General features: G+C 49.4%; 1 long non-coding RNA gene across 6 annotated transcripts; it reads left to right on the top strand.

Annotated features, from left to right (window-relative positions):
* The first annotated feature begins 1 nt into the window (after position 1).
* Positions 2–13,392, top strand: LOC112919351 (uncharacterized). 6 transcript variants are annotated; one of them, XR_003234881.2, is made up of 5 exons: positions 2–626; positions 3,938–4,052; positions 6,715–6,776; positions 12,998–13,094; positions 13,210–13,392. It is a non-coding gene; the product is annotated as an uncharacterized lncRNA (long non-coding RNA). The 6 variants fall into 6 exon arrangements; XR_012001607.1 differs by having other exon boundaries at positions 12,998–13,090; positions 13,210–13,391; XR_012001608.1 differs by lacking the exons at positions 12,998–13,094; positions 13,210–13,392 and adding an exon at positions 10,775–12,466.
* Positions 13,393–13,764: the final 372 nt, after the last annotated feature.

Genomic DNA, 13,764 nt, shown 5'->3' with positions numbered 1-13,764 from the left:
ACGTGGGGCGGGGCCGGAGTTAGGCTGTGGCGGACTCCGCAGCCCTGGAGCCCGGGGCCCCGCCGCAGGCCGCCGTCTGCAGGGTGTGGACGGGCCCCCGGGCTGTCGGGCAGCGGGGGCTCCCCCGGGCTGCCGCGAGGACGGGGTGAGGGGCAGCCGGGCATCCAGCAAGCTCGCGGCGGCCGCTATTACGACCGCTCCTAAGGCTTTCTTCAGCCGAAGAACAGTGAACGTTTTCGAGGTTCACGTACGCGATCCCCACCGCAACGTGGGCTTCACGCGGGACCCCGACATCTGGCCCAGCCAACAGGGCGCCCTCCGGCCAAAGCAGCATGAAACCGATCTACACAATGGGCTGCGGTGCACACACAGGGCAGGACTCCTTTCCCCGCTGAATGTGCCCCGTGCCCTGGCACTGAATCAGCCCCGAGGCCGCGGACGCAGCCCCGCACCAGGGCCCGGAGGCCCGTCCGCCGACCGCCCATCCCCGGGCAGCTCGGTGCGGAGGACCGTGGGCGCGGCCCGGTGCCCGATCCCGCGGCCCGGTTGGGTATCCTCACGCCGAGAAGGGGCCGAGAAGGGGCCGGCGGCGCTGGCCTTGCGCAGTATCCCCTGATTATGCCCAGGTACGACCCCCCTCATCTCGACCCCAGGGCAGGGTGGGGCAGCATTTTCGGGTGTCACACAAGAGTCCTAACCAAACCCAGGCCGTGAGCACACGACGGCACGTGGGGATCTGGGTGCGAGTCTAGGCATCGTGGGCCCGGCTGAATGTGCCTTTAATGGGCGTGGCATTTAGAAGGGAAAGATTTATTAACTGGAATTAGGTCAGGGGGTGTTCTCTTCCCGGGAGAAGGCAGAGGATGGCCGTCAGCCCCGTCAGCCCAGGAAAAGAAGGACGTGAGGCAGGCTCAGTGATAGTGACGCTGGGAACCAGCACAGGGAAAGGGCGGTGACCTGACCCAGCAGGGCCCCTGGATTGTTTGAAGACAGAGGCCAAAGTAGACTCACAGTGACCACCCTCCACCCTTTGGGAATCTTAGGGACCCCAAACCTGTGGAAGTCCTCTGGGGCACCTGACCTGGGAGGGACCAGAGTGAAGACAGTCTACCCGACGGGCAGCCAGGGTAACGCCGGCCCTGCTACAGCACAGCACACGTTGGAAACCATCCTCCCATGAGGCTCCGAGCTGAGACAGGGTGACCAGCTTTGTCCCCAATTCAGAACCCAGGAAAAACTGAGTCATGTCCATACTCTCTGGTGAACAGGCAAGGGCAGCTGTGCTGAGAAGGTGGTGCTAGCACCTCTAACGTTGGTGTAGTTGATATCTAGTCCCCCTGGGATGCTTGGGTGGATTACACACCTCCAAGGTTGAGCATCTGCCCTCAGCTCAGGGCATGACCCCGGGGTTCTGGGAGCAAGTCTCACATTGGGCTCCCCACAGGGAGCCTGCATCTCCCTCTGCCTGTGTCTTTGCTTCTCTGTCTCTCTCTGTCTCTCATGAATAAATAAATAAATAAAATCTTAAAAAAAAAAAAAAAACTAAAGTGCTGGCAGCAATACTAACAACAAGGTGTCTGGAAATGTACTGTAGACTGTGAATGAGGGGCATGAAGACGCTTAACCTTGGGGGGATGTACGATGAGATGCGGTGGTTGACAATACACCAGGTTTGTGGAAAAGGAGAATCATAGGCACTCTGATGCTCCAGGGGGCAAACCAGGGTCACTGTCCAAGACGAGGACTATCCAATGCGGTTTCCACCCATGGGGGCTGCAGCCCAAGAGCCCAGAGCTCCCTGTCCGGCTGCAGGACTGGACAGGTCACTGGACGCCTGCTCACAAGTCTCTGTGACCAAGACCCTGCAGGTCTGCCAAAGCCAGAGGCGGGGATTGCTGCAGGAGCACCCCCCATGTATCGGGAGAGATGCAGATTCTGTCCCGCTTCCCTACCTGGGCAGGGGCTCCGGGTGCATCACATGCAGTGCTGCCCTTTTGATGACACCATTCTGAAGAGCTTCCATCAGGGCATCCTGATAGACTAACAGACCTGATCAGAGAGAAAAGGCCCCTGCATGAGTACAGTTGGGCGGTCCCCAGGAAGGGTGCTCTGCTCTTAGCAGCTGCTGTTACAAACACATCCTGATCTTGCCAAACATCTGACAGAGGCCGCAAGCTTCTTCGTGTTTCTTCGTTGTTGGATGTGGGGCTGACAGGTGCCAGGCAGTGCACTAGGCCTGCACACACCCTCTCCCACTAGATCCTCCAAACACTGGGCAGCCAGTCCTCATTTTACTCACGAGGAACTGAGGACTGACGGCAGGTCACATAGCTCCTAGCAAATCAGCCCAGACCTGTGGCCTGGGCCCATGTTGCGTCACTACCTCCTGGCATGAGCATTTGTTCTTTGGGGTAGGGATGCCACCCTGACAGCTGCGTATGCACGGTGGACACTAAGCCACAAACAGAATTCTCAGCTGTCCTTTCAGATTCAGAAGAGCTGAGCACATTTGAGCAGAAGCTGAGAAGAAAACCCTTTCCTTCGGCATGGAGCTCTTTTCCTCTGGGCAGCGGGAGCAGCAGGGGAGGCTGCTGGAAAAGCCTAGTCCATGCCCTTTCCCGGCTGTTTTCCCAGAATCTCAGGCACGTCCACCAGCCTCTGATGTTACTGAAACTACTTGCTCCTTCCGGCTCACCTAGAGGGTCTGAATTTTCAGAGGACTCTGGAGCAAGTTAGCCCAGCCCTGTGCATGCCAACGTGGGGCAGTGGGCCCTCCTCCAAGACCGAGCGATTCTGGGACACCAGCACCTGTGTCTGAGAATTCAGCCCAATTCTGATGCTGTCTACCTTGGAAATAGCATCCAATCCCACAGGTGAAGGGCTCAGGCCTCTCACGCTGCCCCCACCCCTGACCTCAGACACTGGTCAGATGTCCCAGGCTGTTACTTGTATTTCTGGCCAAGTAGCCACCAGTTGGAGATTCCAGTGACTTCCTCCTTAGGCTCCGTTAATTTGTGGCAGCGGCTCACAGAACTCAGGGAGACACTCACATTTACCTCTTTGTTAAGGGATCTGAGAGAAGGTGAGAACCTACAGCCCAATGACACAGGGAGAGATCTGGGGACAGGGCATGGAGCCTGCATGCCTTCTGCTGACAGCTGCCACTCTCCCTAGTCCCTGGGTCTTCACTGATTCAGAAGCTTCTGAACCCAGGCATTTTGGGTTATTATGGAGGCTTCTTTGCTTGGCCACAATTCATGAAATCATCGGCCACTGGCTGATTGGAACGCCAGGCCCTTTCATCTCCCCAGAGGTCAGGTGTGGGCCCCATGGTTGGGCCTCCTGGCAGCAGCCCCTGCCCTTGATCGAGTGGGTTCCAGAAGTCACCTTTTTTTAAACAAATGGCACCTTTATCACTCAACGCTTCAGAGATTTTGAGGGTTTGGACAGCAGGAGCCAGAAACTGTGCATGAAGACCACAGCTGAGTAACCTACTATGTTTCTTACAAATCACCATCTCAGGTGGCAAGCATGGTCTTCCTTGTTCTACAGAAGAGACAGGACCGGCTCTTGGGAGCCCTAGGTGTCCCGTGTCCTCTGGCCCCCAGCCCATAGAGGTCACTGGCCTGAATATCCGACATCAGTGCCGATGCTCTATTCTCTATAAATGCCGCACCAACCCACAATATTTGGGACCACCACAGGGTCCACTGCCTCTCGTATGTAAACACAAGGCATGAAATGTCGAATAAGCAAACTAACGCTAAGCTATTTATTTTTTAAAGTGAAGGCTCATAAGAATTCATCCCCATAAATTTTACTAAATTGTACCCAGAAAATCAAAGTGTAATGGCTCTACTCCAACATGCCCAGATAGGGGTGTGAAGACTCCATATGGTACTATTCTCATCCTTTTTGTTGTTGATTTGAGTTTCAGAATGATGTGAAAACAAAAATCAGAAATATTTCTACATGGAAAGTAAAGTCCTGGGAACTCAGTACCCCAGCCTTCTACGTGGACTCTCAGGACACCGCGGCTGTGCCGCAGAAAGGTGAGTGAGGGGGGTCAGGACCGCCAGGGGGTTTCCTCCCTCATGGCTTCCCAGCCAGGCGGCCCCACATGCACCACGGCCCAGGTACCACTGCCGATGTTGATGAGGATGGCAGTGAGCTTCATCCCACACAGCTCCCTCCACCCAATCAGCCCCTGGGTCTGGGGTGTCAGGTTCATGGCCAACAGCACGAAGTCCAATCACTGTAGCAGGTTATCTAGACTCTCACAGTAAGTGGCCCCGACAGCTTCCTCCTCTATTTTCCTACAGAGGGAACGAGGAAGAAAAACCATGTTCTCTAGTTAGAAATCTGTACCGCAGGCCTGGGAAGGAGTTTCTGAGGACCCCTATCAATGTGAGTCTGGGACCCTGCCATGCAGACCCATGGCACCCCTGGGTTCTCAGGGGAGGCCTGGGTCTGAGGGGTCTCCCTTGAGGCTCCTGGAGCAGCAGCTTCTTCCTGGACCTCGGGGGCCTGGACCAAGCCCAGCCATACACCCACATATGCTCAAGGACGACAGAACATTCCTGAAAGGATGTGGGTCCCACTGCAAGCAGGAATACGAGCAGGTCCTTTTGTGACCACAGACAAATGTGGGCAGACACCCTGCAGACGCCTGGGGATGCTGCTTATCAAACAAAGCAAGGGCCCTGGTCCTGCTCCGGGCACCTCACGCAGCTGGTTACTCCTGGAGGTCACAGCCTCCCGGGCAGTGGCCACTGCCATACGGATACTGAATGTGAAATATCACAGGTTGGGGTCTGGTGATGGCCCAGAGAAGAGACTTTGTCCTAGAAGAACCCTGGTCCCCATGTGCACGGTCATCACCAGGAGAGTCATCATTGCACCCCAGTCTCTTCACCGCCCATGGTGCAGACTGAGTTGGGCACGGCCCTCAGCAGGACCTCCGCCAGGTTCTGGCCAGCCGGAAGGTGTTCCACAGCAGTGGGAGGCCGCTGCAAGCTTGTCAAGCATGGCCATCATTGGCTGGATGCGCGCGGGCAGTTGCAAGCACCTCTTAGGTGGATATGAGCCCGTGGCATCCATGAAGTGACTTGGAATCCCAAAGCCGGGTGCTGGGCTGAGGGCAGAATACGCACATTCAGGGAAGCGCCCCCCCACCCTCCCCAGGGCCCATATGCACTTCAGTATTAAAGGGACCAGACACATGTCTGGTCCCTCTGACACAAGGGCCAGAGTGTGGACAGCTTCTCCCTTGAAACAAATCACTTTAGAAATTAAAAAAATACAATTGTGAGTTAAAATCTCTTCTCCGGTGAATTTTTTCAATAATACAAAGTTGCTGCCACATTCTTAGGTAATCACAATCTCTTTCCTGACCATCAGTCTTGTTTTTTGGAGAGGAAGAGCAGGGGAGGTCTATGGAGAATGGAGGCTACTACATCCAAGCTAAGCTGAAGGCAGTGATGGCCTAAGTCTGCTTGGCTCATGGCAGGCCCATTTTCTGACGTTTACCCTCAATTCTAGTTGTGATACAGAATCTTCATTTTAAAAGCCTCGGCCCTCTGAGCGATCTTATAGCCAATGCTGCCCATGCCAACGATTCCCAGAGTGGCCCCCGTTACTTCTCGGTCCATCCAGTTTGTAGAGACGCTCTCTGTACCTGGTGCAGTGGTCAGCGCATGACCTGAAACCCACAAAGTGCAGGTGAGCAGTGGGGACTCCACACAGAAACCCTGCACCCTGCTGCGGCCCCGGACCCAGTGCTGACCTCTGACCTCTGACCGCAAACAAAGGTTTCTGCGAGGACCAAGTGGCAGTTTCCTTGTAACAAAACTAGAGCATCCTGGCAGAAAGCTTCAAGATACCAACTTCTTTTACATTAAGGAAGGACTTTTGGCTAAAATATGTTGGTGTCAGCATGTGTGTGCACATGCGTGCGTGAACCGGCAACCAAAACCACAAAGCCTGGCTCCTGCCTCCTTCCTGGAGCGCCTCCACACCACAGCTCCAGGAGGAGGATGGGGTGTGCAGAACTGCAGCAGCTCTGCCTCTGCTGGGGGCACGCCCATATGTCCAGGGGGTCCGGGGGTCGGATCCCGCCCTTCACTCCAGGGATGCGTGCTCACTGACCTGTGAATGATCCCCAAGGGCATGTCTATAGAGATGCTATGGCCTGGGTGGGGACCAGGGGGACTGGGTGGTGGCCGACATGTGCCAGGAGCTGGGCTCCGGCCTCATACACTGTGCACAGTGGCTCCAATCCCCAAGTGCAGCAGAGTCCTAGAGACAGTGTGAAGAAATCAAGCCCAGAAAAGACTTGTAGCTTGAAGATAAAATTATGTTACTGCCTCTGTCACGAGTGCCTGTCATCTGCTGTCTTTGGAAAACCAGCAAGTCCAAGGGCTGCTTAATTTCCACCACCCTGTGAGCCGCCACCAGGAGCAAGGCCATGCCCATGTCTGCCATGGGGCTGGACACAACCTGTGGTGAATTGGCAACCTTCACACTAAAGTTGGCAACAAGCTTCAGGTCCAGGTGATCTAGACCTGCTCCTGGTGAGGCAATTATCTTCAACGATGGCAGGCTCCACAGGAGCTCCTGGTCAATAGCCAGCTTTCCTCCCCAGAGATAAGAGCTGAATTGTGTCTTATTTTCCAAAAATTCTTGCATGATAATGAGATTAAAATGTTTCTGCAGATCTCCAACATGATCTTCACATATACCGTAAGGCCCTTCCAATCCAGACACCAAAACACCAGGTAAGTCCCGTTCCCCCATGGCCTGCAGTAAGACAAGCACAGTTCCTGCTGTCAAAAATAGGCTTTAAAAGAACCACCAATATGCTCCTCCATTGCTCTTTTAGGGTTCTGAGCACCTGGCTTCCAACAAGGGAGGATCCCCCACCCACAACTTGAAGCAATTCCCAGGATTCCAGTAGGGTGTCTGAGAATTCAACTCAATTCTGATTCTATGTACCCAACAACAGCATCAGATCCCAGAGGGTAGGGGCTCCATCCTACAAGACCACCACCCCCCCCTTAATTAAGATTAAGCCCCTCTGCTCTTCCCCCAGCTCATGATCTCTCACTCTGTCTAAAATACATAAATAAAATATTTAGAATACTGAATCCCTTCCAGAAGGTTTTCAATTTCCTTTGCCCACATCCATCAGAAAAATCACTATCTATGGCAGATACAGCCTCACAAAGCATATTTTATTTTATTTATTTATTTTTTTTACAAAGCATATTTTATACTGAAAGTTGAAACTACTCCTTGATCCATGGCCTACAGAATGGATGCTCTGTTAGCATCATGAAAACAACTCCGATCTCATTGCACGCATCCATCCAAGCTCTTGGTTGACCGATATTATCAATGATCAGCAATATTTTAAAGGGAGTGTTTTGGGTTTTTTTGTTTTGTTTGGTTTGGTTTGGTGAGTCATAGGTTTCAACAGTGGGTTTAAAATACTCAGCAAACAATGATGTAAACAGATGTGCTGTCATCCAGGCTTTGTTGTTGCATTTCTAGGGCAGAGGCCCAATAGATTTAGCCTAATAGTTAAGGGCCCTAGGATTTTCAGAATAGTCAGTGAGCACTGGCTTCAACTTAAAGTCAGCAGGTACTTAATCCCCTCACAAGAGGGTCAGCAGTCAGCCTGTCCTTTGAAGCTCTGACCCAGGCAATGACTTCTCTTCTCTACAAAAGTCCTAGATGGCATCTGCTTCCAAGGGAAGACTGCTTCATGTATATTGAAAATCTGTTGGTCCATAGTCACCTTTGTTAATTATCTTAGCTAGATCTTCTGGATAACTCTCTGTGGCTTCTACACCAGCACTTTTACACTTGTATGCTATGGAGAGGACTTCTTTTCTTAAAACTCAGAAACCCACCTCTGCTAGCTTCACAATTTTCTCCTGTGGCTCCCTCACCTCCCGCAGCCTTCATAGAACTGAAGAGTCAGGGCCTTGGTCTGGATTAGGCTTTGGCCTAAGGGAACATCATTTTCTATCCAGACCAAACTTTCTCCACATCAGCAACAAGGCTGTTTTGCTTTCTTATTATTTGTGTGTTCACTGGAATAGATCTTTTTAATTTCCTTCAAGAACTTTCCTTTGCTTTCACTACTAGGCTGTTTGACACAAGAGGCCTAGCTTTCAGCGTAGCTCAGCTTTCAACATGCCTTCCTACTAAGCTCAATCATGTCTGTTTTTTAAATTAATTTTTAAAAAAGATTTTATGTATTTATTTGACAGAGAGAGAAAGAGCACAAGTAGCAGCAAAGGGAGAAGGAGAAGCAGACTCCCCACTGAGCAGGGAGCCTGACGTGGGACTCGATCCCAGGACCTGATCCCAGGACCCCAGGATCATGACCTGAGCTGAAGGCAGATGCTGCACTGACAGAGCCCCCCCCCACCCCCCTCGGCGCCCCCCTGTCTAACTTTTGATTTAAAGTGAGAGTTGTGACTCTTCCTTTCAGCTGAATGCTTAGAGGCCACTGTGGGTTATTAACTGGCCTAATCTCAATATGGTGGTTCTCAGGGACCAGGGAGGCCCAAGGGGGTGGGGGGGAATGGCCAGTAGGCAGAGCAATCAGAAAACAACACATTTATCAGTAAGTCCACCATCTTCTATCAGAACTAAACCCAAGGTGGTCAGCCTGATGCTCAGCAAACACAATCACTGAGACATCAAGTACGCAGCAAGGGAAGACTTTGAGAGGCAGCCACACTAGGGGGCAGGAGGGAAACCCTCACATCCACCTCCCCAAAGAGGAGAGCCACAGGAAATGAAAAGTCTGGGGAAAGGGTGCAGCTGTGCTCAGTAGCCCACAGTGGACATCAGTCTGGTTAACCCCAGGTTACTGCTTCTAGGAGGAGCACAAATCGCGGTGCCCCAAACAACGACACGAGTAACATCAAAGATCACTAGTTACATATCATCACAACAAATAAGTTTTTATAATAATTATATAATTATAACTTATATTAATAATGAAAAAAGTTTGGAATATTGCGAGAATTACCAAAATATGAGAGCTAGGAAGTGAGTAAATGCTGTTGGAAAAACGGTGCTGGTAGAGTTGCCACAAACCTTCAACTTCTAAAATATGCAGGATCTGTAAAGTGCAATAAAATGAAGTATACCAAGAGATAAAAGAGGCAAAATTAGCCTAAACAATATGTGGTTTGGTTTGGCATATTTCTGCACTTATGTTCATGGAATCAACCCTTATGTAGCCTTCATGACCTGCTTTGTTCTAAGCTTATTAGCACATGAGACTCCTCTCTGTTCACCTGTGGATCAAGAGTTGGTCACTTAATTGATTGAGACACCCAGGGCCCCACATGTAAGCATTTTTTTTTTCATGTAAGCATTTTAAATCATTTATTTTCAATATGGGGCCTCTGCTGGAATTTGAAAGCAAAGTCTCACTTTAACATTGTCTTACATCTGACTCAAATAATTTTTTTTCTTTTAAAAATGCAAATTCCAGGGCAGCCTGGGTGGCTCAGGCTCCCTGCGTGGAGCCTGCTTCTCCCTCTTCCTGTGTCTCTGCCTCTCTCTCTCTGTCTCTCTCTCTCTCTCTCATGAATAAATAAACAAAATCTTTAAAAAAATAAAAAATAAATACAAATGCAAATTCCGGAGGTAACTGGAGGATTCTTAAGGGTCGGATTCTTGATTTTGGCTCTTGTCATGACCTCTGGCTATGGGATCGAGCCCCACATCAGGTTCTGCACTAGATGAAGAGCCTGCTTAAGGTTCTCTCTCTCCCTCTGCCCCTCCCCCGCTAAAAATAATTTAAAAAATGCAAATTCCTCTGGGGGTGCTATACGGCTCTCCAGTCATTTTTCTTTCTTACCTTTCTTTTTTTTAAAGTCTCCATTGAAAAAATAAATAAATAAAAGTCTCCATTGATTTTTCATTAGTTCAGTCAAATTGCTCTCTTCCTCAACCTAACTCAAGCCAGTGCTCTGAAGGAAGGAACACTGGATACCTGTATCCTTTCATAAGGACACACAGGGACTCCTGCTCCCTGACAAATACCCCCCATTTGCTTCAACGTGGATGGAACTGGAGGGTATTATGCTGAGTGAAATGAGTCAATCGGAGAAGGACAAACATTATATGTTCTCATTCATTTGGGGAATATAAAAAATAGTGAAAGGGAATAGAAGGGAAGGGAGAAGAAATGGGTAGGAAATATTAGAAAGGGAGACAGAATATAAAGACTCTAACTCTGGGAAACGAACTAGGGGTGGTAGAAGGGGAGGAGGGCACGGGGTGGGGGTGAATGGGTGACGGGCACTGAGGGGGGCACTTGACGGGATGAGCACTGGGTGTTATTCTGTATGTTGGCAAATTGAACACCAATAAAAAATTAATTTATTATTAAAATAAATAAATAAAAAAATAAAATCTGAATGCTTTCCCTCTAAGATGAGGAACAAGTCTCTCTTGCCACTTCTATTCAACAGGGCAGGTAGGCAAAAACACAATGAAAAGCATCCAGACTATAAAAGTAGTAAAACTGTCCCTATTTGCAGATGACATGATTTTGTATATAGAAAATCCTAAGTATCCAACTAAAAAACTATTCCAAGTAATGAATGATTCAGCAAGATTGCAGAATGCAAGATCAGTATCCAAAGATCAACCATATTTCTATACACTAGTTATAAATAATCTAAAAATATTTAAAACAATTCCATTTATTTATTTATGTTTAAGATTTATTTATTTATTTTAGAGAGACAGAAGAGGAACAGAGGAGGAGGAGAGAATCCTCAAGCACATTCCCTGCTGAGCACAAAGCCCAATGTGGGGCTCCATCCGAGGATCCTGAGATCATGACCTGAGCCAAAATCAAGAATCAGAGGCTTAATCTACTGAGCCATCCAGGCACCTCAACAATTCCATTTAAATATCATCAAAAAAGAATAAAATACTTAGGAATTAATTTAACTTCCCTCCCTAAAAAAAGCATAAGACGTGAACACTGGAAAATATAAAAGTTATAGAAATAAAGACCTAACCAAATGGAAAGACATCCTTCACCCACTGACGACTCAACATTAAGATGGCAGCACAGTACTCCCTAAATTGGTGAAGAGTCAACACAGTCCCTGTCAAAATCCCAGCTGCCTTTTTTGCAGAAATTGACAAGCTAATCCTAAAGTTCATATGCAAATACAAGGGACCCAGAATAGTCAAACCAATCATGAAAAGGAATAAAGGTGGAGGGCTCATACTTCCTAATTTCAAGACCTACACAAAGCTGCATCAAGAAAGCGTGGTACTGACATTAGGCTAGACATACATATCAGTGGGATAGAACTGAGAATCCAGAAATAATCCTTACATTCAAAATCAACTGATTTAAACAAACAAACAAACAAACAAACAAACAAACGGAAACAAACCAAACCAAACAAACAAAAAACAAAATCAACTGATTTCCATCAAGGGTGCCAGGAACTCTGATAGGGAAAGAATAATATTCCCAATAAACGGCGTCAGAACAAGTGGATGTCTAAATATGCAAAGAATGAAGGTGGACACCTAGCACCCACATACACAGAAGTTCACTCACAGTGATTAAAGACCCAAATGTGAAAGTTAATGGAGGTGCCTGGCTGGCTCAGTCTGTAGAGCATGCAACTCATGAGTTCAAGTCCCACACTGGGCCTAAAGCTTACTTAGAAAAAAAAAAAAAGTTGTAAAAAAAAAAAAAAAAAGTTAAAAATTCTTAGAAGAAAGCAGGAGTAAATATTCACAACATTGAATGAGGTAATGGTTTCTTAGATATGACACCGAAACATACAACACAGCAACAAAAGGAAATGATGAACTGGACATAATGAATATTTAAAACTTTTGGGCTGCAAATGATGCCAATAAGAAGTGTGGTCAACCGAATGGGAAGAAATATTTTAAAATCATATATCTAATGAAACTCTTAAAACTCAATAATAAAGATAACTTTTTTTAAATGGGCAAAGGATATGTACAGATATTTCTCCAAGTGGAGGATAAGTATATGAGAGGATGCTCTGTATATTGTTAACCATCACGGAAATGCAAGTCAAAATCACAGTATCAGTGCACATCTACCACAAGGCTGTAATAAAAAATACACAAATAACAAGTGTAGGCAAAGACGTGGAGGGATCAAACCTCTCACACTTTGCTGTTGGGAATGTTAGACGGTGCAGCCACGAGGCATCTGGGTGGCTCAGTAGGTTAACGTCTGCTAAGGCTCAGGTTGTGGTCTCTGGGTCCTGGGGATGGAGTCCCCGCAGTCCCTGCTCAGTGGGAAGCCTGCTTCCCCTGCCCCGCCTCCCCCGCCCCCATCCCTCTGCCACTCCCCATACGACTTGGGGGCATACATGTGCTCTCTTAAAAAAATAAAAAAAAATAAAGCTGCAGCCATTTTTGAAAACAGTTCGTATTCCATAAAATGTTAAACACAGTTATCATATGATCCCGGCTTTCCACTCATATACTCTTAGGGAAGCGAAAACTTAAGTCCATACAAAAACAAATTCAGATGTTCACAGCAGCATTATGCATAACGGGCAGAAAGTGGAAACAGCCAAATATCAGATGATGGATAAATAAAATTCACATACTGGGTGACTGGCACTGAGGTGGGCACTTGACGGGATGAGCACGGGGTGTTATTCTATATGTTGACAAATTGAACACCAATACAAAATAAATTTATAAAAAATAAAAATAAATGAAATGCACATATGCGTATGATGAAATAGTAACCAGCAATGAGGACTAAATCCTGACGCCCGCTACAGCGGGGCCCTTGAGAAGGCAGTCACAGGAGACGTCATGGTTTGTTTCCACTTATACAAACTGCCTGGAATAGGCAAGTGCAGGGAGGCAGGCAGGAGGTCAGTGGTTGCCAGGGGTCAGGGGCCACAGGGAAGTGGGAATGACAGAAGCCGACCGTGTACAGGACTTCCTCCAGCAGGATGGAAACTACCCAAATGGAGACCATAGTGGCGCTTCGACAACCCACCTTCACTGCAGTGAGAGGATCTCGCAGGACGTAGGTGATCCTCCATTCAGCTTCTTAACAAAAAGGATGCGTCTGGAGGTGGATGGGGTGATGGGTGAACAAGGACTATAGGTGTTTAACTTACACCTTAGCTTGTCTTCTGTTGACAGAGTGATTTGACAAGCCAGCTGCACCTAGTCTGGAAAGCACCACTGCCCTGATTACCTTGGGGCTGGGTGTGGGGTGAGCAGGACAGGCCTTCTCCAGCACTGTCATGGTCCCTGGTCCTGTGTCCCGTCCCCCGCCCCCCAGGTCCCAGGGGTCTTCTCTGTCCCGCCCCCCCCCCGCAGGTCCCAGGGGTCTTCTCTGTCCCGTCCCCCCCCAGGTCCCAGGGGTCTTCTCTGTCCCGCCCCCCCCCCCAGGTCCCAGGGGTCTTCTCTGTCCCGTCCCCCCCCAGGTCCCAGGGGTCTTCTCTGTCCCGCCCCCTCCCCCAGGTCCCAGGGGTCTTCTCTGTCCCGTCCCCCCCCAGGTCCCAGGGGTCTTCTCTGTCCCGCCCCCTCCCCCAGGTCACGGTGGCGCCGCGGTGAAGCTGGGTCGCTCCGAGGGGCCTGACTGGGGCTGAGAATCAGGCGGCACAGCCGGGACCCCCGTGAGCGCAGCGACACCTCAGGAAACCGACCCCGCGGGGCCCGGGGGCCACCAGCCGCACCGCCCGGACGCACACG

The sequence above is a fragment of the Vulpes vulpes genome, chromosome 5, assembly GCF_048418805.1.
Source record: "Vulpes vulpes isolate BD-2025 chromosome 5, VulVul3, whole genome shotgun sequence".
Lineage (NCBI taxonomy): Eukaryota > Metazoa > Chordata > Mammalia > Carnivora > Canidae > Vulpes > Vulpes vulpes.
The sequence above is the reverse complement of the archived record's forward strand: the minus strand, read 5'-3'. Positions and strand labels throughout refer to the sequence as shown.